A 9,531-nucleotide genomic window follows, 5' to 3' on the forward strand; every position below is an offset into this window, starting at 1 on the left:
TTGTGGAATAAATCAATTTGTTCAAAACTATTGTTTTTCTCACTCTTCGAGTCAACTACTCACCACATTTTATGCACTGTAGTGCTAACTAGCTGTAGCTAATGCTTTCAGTATTAGCTCCAGCTCCATTAGCTCCAGCTCCAGTCCCTGCTCCGCTCCAGCTCCACTTCCTCGCTCTGCTCCAGCTCCACTCCCTGCTCCGCTCCAGCTCCACTCCCTGCTCCGCTCCAGGCCCACTCCCTGCTCCGCTCCAGCTCCACTCCCTGCTCCACTCCAGCTCCACTCCCTGCCCACTCCCTGCTCCGCTCCAGCTCCACTCCCTGCTCCGCTCCAGCTCCAGTCCCTGCTCCGCTCCAGCTCCACTCCTCGCTCCTCGCTCCAGCTCCAGTCCCTGCTCCACTCCAGCTCCACTCTTCACTCCTCGCTCCAGCTCCAGTCCCTGCTCCGCTCCAGCTCCAGTCCCTGCTCCGCTCCAGCTCCAGTCCCTGCTCCGCTCCAGCTCCAGTCCCTGCTCCGCTCCAGCTCCAGTCCCTGCTCCGCTCCAGCTCCAGTCCCTGCTCCGCTCCAGCTCCACTCCCTGCTCCGCTCCAGCTCCAGTCCCTGCTCCGCTCCAGCTCCACTCCCTGCTCCGCTCCAGCTCCAGTCCCTGCTCCGCTCCAGCTCCACTTCTTGCTCCACTCCACTTCTTGCTCCACTCCACTCACATACTCTGCCTCCGGATACACCATGTTGCTACAATACAGATTGTGTTTTCATCAATTGTTTGGTGACGTGAATATATTTAGTAAAGTTTTATTAAAAAATGATCACTTTTTAAAATATTTCACTATTTTTAATTTTTTTTAAATAAAATTCACTGAGGAAGATGGTCCTCCCCTTCCTCCTCCGAGGAGCCTTCACTGCTCCAGAGGGATTTTAACATGGTCTGGGTCGGCACAGTAATGGACTGTATCAGCCAGACTCAGGGCCTCAGTCACCACACAGAGGTAACTCCACTGTTCTGAACCAGAGCACAGATACAGACACTTATTATTTGTTTGTCTCAAAAGGATAAGAAACGGTTCTGAGTCAAATCTTTTATACCACAGATAGAACCCTTTGGTGGTCTCCATTATTCTACTCAGAACCTTTTTAGTAGCGAAAGGGTTCCATTTAGAACCTTGCATTTAGTGGAAAGGTTCCACTTGGAACCAAAAATAGTTATTTTCTGACGGATCTCCTATGGGGGACAATTGAAGAACCCTTTATGGTTCTAGGTAGCACCTTCTTGGGTTGCATTGAACAGGCCAGTGTTTCTCACCAACGGTTCTGGAGCAGACCCAGTGTTGGCTGTTTGTTGTGGAACGCCGAGATGGGTCAACCCAAGATCCTCACTGAGACTAACAGGTGGCCTTGTGTGGTCATTTCTTTTTGATTCCTATCAAAACAACAATGGAACAATCAAGCTGTAAGTAATTAACACATTCTCTCAATGGAGTTTAATGTAGCCATGCTCTTCTCCACAAATCAATACATAGCTGGGGTTGTCCTTTATTGTTGAGCCATAGCTAAGGTGAGGAGTGTACCTTTGATGGGAAAGTTCTCCAGTATATTGAGGGCCATGAGTCCTGCCATGAGAGATTTTCCATAGCTTCACCCCCTGATAGAGAGAGGGAAAAAGAGAGAGGGAAGGAAAAAGAGGGAGAAACAGAGAGAAGAGCAGGAAAGAGAGAGACGAGCAGGAAAGTGAGAGTGGGAGAGAGAACAGAGGGAGGAGAGAGAGAGAGTCTCCACAGTGGGACTGATAGTAACATGAGCGTTGTGTCACTGTGATCCATCACATCAAACTCCTCCTTCGTTGGTTGTGTTGTGTGTCCTTGAACATACCTTGTAGTCCGTGTGGATTTGTTTGAACTCCTCGTTGTCATGGTCACAGATCCTCCAGACTCATCACGCCTCTGTTCTGAATGGTAGATGGGAGGGGTTGATGGTAGCTGAAGGATGGGATTAAAAACAAAAGATTTGAAATGCATTCCAGGTGACTACCTCATGAAGCTGGTTGAGAGAGCGCCAAGAGTGCAAAGCTGTCATCAAGGCAAAGAGTGGCTACTTTGAAGAATCTAATATCTAAAATAGATTTTCATTTGTTTAACGCTTTTTTGGTTGCTACATTATTCCATATGTGTTATTTCATAGTTTTGATGTCTTCACTATTATTTTACAATGTAGAAAATTGTAAAAAATAAATAAATAAAAACCTGGAATGAGTACAGTAGGTGTGTCCAAACCTTTGACTGGAACTGTATATATATTTACAAAACAATATATGGGGGATTGGAAGTTATACAGACAATTACATTGATGGAAGCTACAATCTATCTGTACTATTAAAGCTGGTCTACGCCCCCTAATTTATTTATTTATTACATTTAAAAAAAATACCTGAATCAATCATTGAGTTGTGAAATATTTTATCTATCAATATATAGGAGTGTCACTGCATAATAAAATAATTCACCAGCTATTCAGTCAATCATTCATTTCATTCAACTGACATTCTCCGAACATAGACACCAGTGAAATATGAGTCAGATATCAGTTTCTGTGTACACGACATGTCAGCCCGCTGGGACCAACGATCTTAGTGTCTCAGCCCACTGGGACCAGGGATCTCTGTCAGCCCACTGGGACCAGGGATCTCTGTCAGCCCACTGGGACCAGGGATCTCTGTCAGCCCACTGGGACCAGGGATCTCTGTCAGCCCACTGGGACCAGGGATCTCTGTCAGCCCACTGGGACCAGGGATCTCTGTCAGCCCACTGGGACCAGGGATCTCTGTCAGCCCACTGGGACCAGGGATCTCTGTCAGCCCACTGGGACCAGGGATCTCTGTCAGCCCACTGGGACCAGGGATCTTAGTGTCTCAGCCCGCTGGGACCAACGATCTTAGTGTCTCAGCCCACTGGGACCAACGATCTTTCTGTCAGCCCACTGGGACCAGGGATCTCTATGTCAGCCCGCTGGGACCAACGATCTTAGTGTCTCAGCCCACTGGGACCAGGGATCTCTGTCAGCCCACTGGGACCAGGGATCTCTGTCAGCCCACTGGGACCAGGGATCTCTGTCAGCCCACTGGGACCAGGGATCTTAGTGTCTCAGCCCGCTGGGACCAACGATCTTAGTGTCTCAGCCCACTGGGACCAACGATCTTTCTGTCAGCCCACTGGGACCAGGGATCTCTGTCAGCCCACTGGGACCAGGGATCTCTATGTCAGCCCACTGGGACCAGGGATCTTTCTGTCAGCCCACTGGGACCAGGGATCTTTCTGTCAGCCCACTGGGACCAGGGATCTCTATGTCAGCCCACTGGGACCAACGATCTTTCTGTCAGCCCACTGGGACCAGGGATCTCTCTATGTCAGCCCCTGGGACCAGGGATGGGACCAGGGATCTCTGTCAGCAGGGATCTCTATGTCTGGGACCAGGGATCTCTGTCAGCCCCCTGGGACCAGGGATCTCTGTCAGCCCGCTGGGACCAGGGATCTCTGTCAGCCCGCTGGGACCAGGGATCTCTATGTCAGCCCACTGGGACCAGGGATCTCTGTCTCAGCCCACTGGGACCAGCAGATGCTATGGAAACTGTGGCTCAGTTGGTAGAGCATGGTGCTGGCATCGGTATGATAGTGGGTTTGGTTCCCGGGACCACCCATACGTATAAATGTTTGCACGCATGACTGTATGATTTGGATAAAAACGTCTGCTAAATGGCATAAATTTGCTACAAAGGCACAATGAGATGTCTTGTTTATCAATGAACTGAAAATAATAATCAACTGACTGTTATGTTGGATGGATGATGCTATCCATGGCAGCACTCAGTAATGAATAATAATGATCATTTATTAAACTTCTATAGCACTTTTCATAAAATAAAGAAATCTGAAAGCACTTCCAAAGCAAAAAACAAATAACTAATACATCCATCGTCATGAGTAGCCTAGCTATAGCTATCTAGGTCAACCAATATATCATCATTACTAGCCTAGCTATAGCTATCTAGGTCAACCAATATATCATCATTACTAGCCTAGCTATAGCTATCTAGGTCAACCAATATATCATCATTACTAGCCTAGCTATAGCGAGCTAGGTTAACCAATATATCATCATTACTAGCCTAGCTATAGCGAGCTAGGTTAACCAATACATCATCATGAGTAGCCTAGCTATAGTTAGCAAGGTTAACCAATACATCATCATGAGTAGCCTAGCTATAGTTAGCAAGGTTAACCAATACCTCATCATGGGTTTTCTATAGGTTTTACTCATACAAAACCAGACTGGTGACTCAGGGACTCACAGGTTAAAGGACCAAGTCTGTTAGACATGGCATTAGAGATCCATTCTGTACACAATAGAGTTGAGCCCCATGCCCCAGGAGTGAGAAATGCACACACAGACACTCCTCTTTGAGTAATGTTGGACATCACTGATTGTTCGCTCAGTCAAGGCCCAGGGCAGGGTTACCTGGAAGGTTTGGGCCAGATAGGGTTTGGAAAACATCTGTCCATGTTTGTGCCCCTCGTTCTTAATCAGGAAGTCTCTTTTCAGCTCCCTCCCAGCATCCCACCTGCTATGGACCCACTTCACCCAGTGGTGGGCGGAAACAACAGGGAAGGTCTGAGGAGGGCCTCAGGATGTCCTGGATGGAGATCTGCAGACACAGAGGAACAGGAAACGCACGGTCAGTTTGTCAGCGGTAACGGGAAGTTAACAGGAAACATAGAGTCACACCACCATCTTCAGCAGGAAACACAGAGAGTCATTACCTGAGGGCAGTTTTAGAGAACCCTTTAGGAGAACCCTTTTTGGTTCCAGATGGAAAGGGAAAGGGTTTCCTCTGTGGAAAGGGTTCTACATGGAACTCAAAAGGAACTCAAAACCTGGAACCAAAAAGAGTTCTTCAAAGGGTTCTCCTATCTACGGGGACAGCCGAAGAACCATTTTAGGTTCTAGATAGCACATTTCTTTCTAAGAGTGTACTGGAATTTCACACACACAACCGCCCCACTGACTACTCCCAGGATAAAGATATGGAACCTCTGAGATACAGTAGCCTACCAAACTTGCTAATGGCCAGTCGCTAATGGCCTGGAACTCAGCGCTCTATTGTCCCTCCAAATGAGCTCATGAGACACTATGAGCTCATGTTGCGCAACATTTGTATGTCCTCTTAAAAAGAGGAGGATCCCATCAGCTTTCTATATGCTAGGCCTACTATACTTATTTCTTAACTTTCCTAATATGAAGCACATTGCAATAGGAGTAGCCTACCTGGCTGACATGAAAATGAGCCACGGAAAAGTGTCCTCCATGTCCTATTTAAGTGCGTATGATCATGGCTGCGGGAAGTAGGGGTGCTGAGGTTGTTGCACCACCCCCTGAAAAATCGGAATAGAAAAATGTTATAAAATATTTTTTTCCACAAAAGTGGTGCACTGGGCCTTTAATAGTGCTGTATTAGAGGACCAATATATCTGTCTTCAGAGCCAGCGCTGGCTAAAAGATGTGTCCTACAATGAATTACATTCATCCTCTTTCCAACTAGTTTAACCAACCTGACATACATAGACGATGCGTGAGTTTCAAGTTTGTGGGTAGCTAATTTTCACCATAAAAATGCACCTTTATAATAAAGCATCCACACATAATTGCATTTGCAGAGTTATGTAAAGACAGTCTACTATTCGTAATGTGATGAGTAGATTGGATTGTCATAATTTAGGCTAATAATATAACTCAATCACTGTTGGCCAAAAAATATCTTTCAACACATGGCTGAGAGAGTTTGGCATAGAGTAGCCTATAGGCTCTGTTTCTTCTTTGTTTGCATGGGAAAAATGTGGCCTTTCATAAACACATTTCATGCTATTCTACTACACTTTATATGACTGGAGTTGGAGACATTAGCAGAATATAACATGATAGCCTACTCCGCTGTCACTGACTAATGGGTCAATACAAACGAAATTGTCCATATAATAGACCTACAAGAAGGGGAGACAGAAATAGACTTTGATGTCCAATTAAACTGGAGGAGGCAACTATTGTCCAAAAGCAAATTTAAGTAGCACTGACCCAATGATAATGAATAGGCGCAGTGCACGCCCACCAAGGATATTATCAATGATCTCTGCGGGTGCCAATTAGGTAGGCTATACTGTTGTTCGCTCAATTTTGATAACAAACTTTACAGCAATAATCATTTGCTTTCCAAAATATGTATTCCTGCGATTGTATGTTGAAATATTGTGATATGCCTTTGCTTGGACTCGTTGCTTTTCACAGACAGTTACAAATCAACAATAATCTGCTCAAACTGCGCCGCCTCTTTTCCTTCTAACTGCAGGCAATGTCATTTAAAACAATCCACAATTTATTTTTTGGAAAGAAGCTAACAATCCTCTGAGGCCAAATCATGCTTTAGTAGACTATTTTGAATGGTTTTATTTATTTCTGTATAGACAGGAGTAGGCTAATTAGGATATAATTTTGATAATTTAAATCAATTTACTTCAGGGAAAGTTTACCCAATCCTTGTGGATGCACTACCTATGCTTGCATGTTATTAAAAACGGAACGGAACCTCCATTTGCTATTTAAGTGCAGGCTACGGATTCCGTTTTCTTTGTGTGGGCCATTCTAAATAAAAAAATTATTACACACATATATTAGTAGACTATGTGTAAAGACCAGATTAAATTAAGAATAGTCTGATGGGTGAGAATATTATCAAGGGGTTGTCAAATTGTGAATGAGAGACTGATGATGTGTGTGCAACCTGCAACCAGTCCCTGATTACAGGAGAACAATGAGAATATGCAGTGGGGCTGGCTTCAAGGTCCAGAGTTGAGTCTAAAGGGTGTAGGCTATATTAAATTGATTTATTAAACTTTTTATTAAATGTAGATGTTCCAAAGGTCCACATCAGTGGCTTGTAGTCTATGCGTGGAAGCCAGGCGATGCTAAAGGTGTTTATGTTCATTAACGGCCAATTACCATGAGGCCGGCTGTTATTTGCATGATAATCACCAGCTGATAAAATGTCATGAACACCACAGCCCTAGGTGCTACCACTTTAAAGAAGTTAACAGATCATGTTTAGAGGGGCTACCACTTTAAAGAAGTTAACAGATCATGTTTAGAGGTGCTACACCTTTAAATTAGTTAACAGTTCATGTTTAGAGGTGCTACCCCTTTAAATTAGTTAACAGATCATGTTTTGAGGTGCTACCCCTTTAAATTAGTTAACAGATCATGTTTAGAGGTGCTACCACTTTAAATTAGTTAACAGATCATGTTTAGAGGTGCTACCACTTTAAATTAGTTAACAGATCATGTTTAGAGGTGCTACCACTTTAAAGAAGTTAACAGATCATGTTTAGAGGTGCTACCACTTTAAATTAGTTAACAGATCATGTTTAGAGGTGCTACCACTTTAAATTAGTTAACAGATCATGTTTAGAGGTGCTACCACTTTAAATTAGTTAACAGATCATGTTTAGAGGTGCTACCACTTTAAATTAGTTAACAGATCATGTTTAGAGGTGCTACCACTTTAAATTAGTTAACATATCATGTTTAGAGGTGCTACCCCTTTAAATTAGTTAACAGATCATGTTTTGGGAAGTGCTATTATTAATGGTGTAGGGAGGGATGTTAATACATCTGGTTAATATTTCTGGGTTATTAACATTTACATATCAGATGTCATAGCAGTGGAAGCAGAAGGTTGCCATGGAGAGAGAGAGTGACTATGAAGTCTGAATAGAACACTGTCCTATACGGATCATCACAACAACAGACTGACTATGAAGTCTGAATAGAACACAACTATACAGATCATCACAACAACAGACTGACTATGAAGTCTGAATAGAACACAACTATACAGACCATCACAGCAACAGACTGACTATGAAGTCTGAATAGAACACAACTATACAGACCATCACAACAACAGACTGACTATGAAGTCTGAATAGAACACAACTATACAGACCATCACAGCTCCTCTGAAGAAGGCCTGGTAACATAGTAGAGGAGCCTGCTCAAGAACCTGCTGGACCCAGGCCAAACACAGGGCTGGAACGAACCAATGAGATCTACAAATAACAGGAAGACAGTGTCTGAGGGTGGGGGCCATGTTTTTAACGCTATCACTACACAGAAAACGACGGCGAGAGTTAGGATTCGTTCAGTTGTTGCTATAGACAAGCTACGGAAAAACAAAGGGTTAGAAAGGAGTTGTTTTTGATGTTTCAGGTGCAAGGCCTTTTTTAAGATGAATGTACACTATGAATACACGGCCTCACAGAATAGAGTAGAGTAGAATAGAGTAGAATAGAATAGAAAATAACAGAATAGAGTAGAGTAGAATAGAGTAGAGTAGAATAGAATAGAAAATAACAGAATAGAGTAGAGTAGAATAGAATAGAGTAGAGTAGAATAGAATAGAAAATAACAGAATAGAGTACAATAGAATAGAGTAGAACAGAAAAGAATAAAGTAGAATAGAATATAATGTAACCATACATTATAATTTATACATGACCTTCTGACTGCCAAACAGGCGGACAGTGTCACACCAGCAGGTCACGACCCCCGGCGTTCAGGGCGTGGAAGGATGGGATTGGCTTAGACGCCCCTTCAGGAGATCCGCTGACTGTGTTCACACAGACAGAGAGAGAGAGAGAGAGAGAGAGAGAGAGACAGTGGGTTAACTGCCTGTTCAGGGGCAGTCTCTCTCTCTCTCTCTCTCTCTCAATTCAATTCAATTCAATTCAAGGGCTTTATTGGCATGGGAAACATGTGTTAACATTGCCAAAGCAAGTGAGGTAGATAATATATAAAGTGAATATATAAAGTGAAATAAACAATAAAAATTAACAGTAAACATCACACATACAGAAGTTTCAAAACAATAAAGACATTACAAATGTCATACATATATGTACAGTGTTTTAACAATGTACAAATGGTTAAAGGACACAAGATAAAATAAATAAGCATAGATATGGGTTGTATTTACAATGGTGTGTGTTCTTCACTGGTTGCCCTTTTCTCGTGGCAACAGGTCACAAATCTTGCTGCTGTGATGGCACACTGTGGAATTTCACCCAGTAGATATGGGAGTTTTTCAAAATTGGATTTGTTTTCGAATTCTTTGTGGATCTGTGTAATCTGAGGGAAATATGTCTCTCTAATATGGTCATACATTGGGCAGGTGGTTAGGAAGTGCAGCTCAGTTTCCACCTCATTTTGTGGGCAGTGAGCACATAGCCTGTCTTCTCTTGAGAGCCATGTCTGCCTACGGCGGCCTTTCTCAATAGCAAGGCTATGCTCACTGAGTCTGTACATAGTCAAAGCTTTCCTTAATTTTGGGTCAGTCACAGTGGTCAGGTATTCTGCTGCTGTGTACTCTCTGTGTAGGGCCGAATAGCATTCTAGTTTGCTCTGTTTTTTTGTTAATTCTTTCCAATGTGTCAAGTA

At 43.5% G+C, this 9,531-nt stretch overlaps 1 long non-coding RNA gene across 1 annotated transcript; it reads right to left on the reverse strand.

Annotated features, from left to right (window-relative positions):
- Nucleotides 1–606: 606 nt before the first annotated feature.
- Nucleotides 607–8,142, reverse strand: LOC112251430. The gene is made up of 6 exons (XR_002953675.2): nt 8,042–8,142; nt 4,507–4,693; nt 1,867–1,973; nt 1,566–1,639; nt 1,301–1,417; nt 607–732 (listed from the first exon to the last, which is right to left on the reverse strand). It is a non-coding gene; the product is annotated as an uncharacterized LOC112251430 (long non-coding RNA).
- Between the last annotated feature and the right edge of the window lie 1,389 nt (nt 8,143–9,531).

The sequence above is a fragment of the Oncorhynchus tshawytscha genome, linkage group LG05 (assembly GCF_018296145.1).
Source record: "Oncorhynchus tshawytscha isolate Ot180627B linkage group LG05, Otsh_v2.0, whole genome shotgun sequence".
Lineage (NCBI taxonomy): Eukaryota > Metazoa > Chordata > Actinopteri > Salmoniformes > Salmonidae > Oncorhynchus > Oncorhynchus tshawytscha.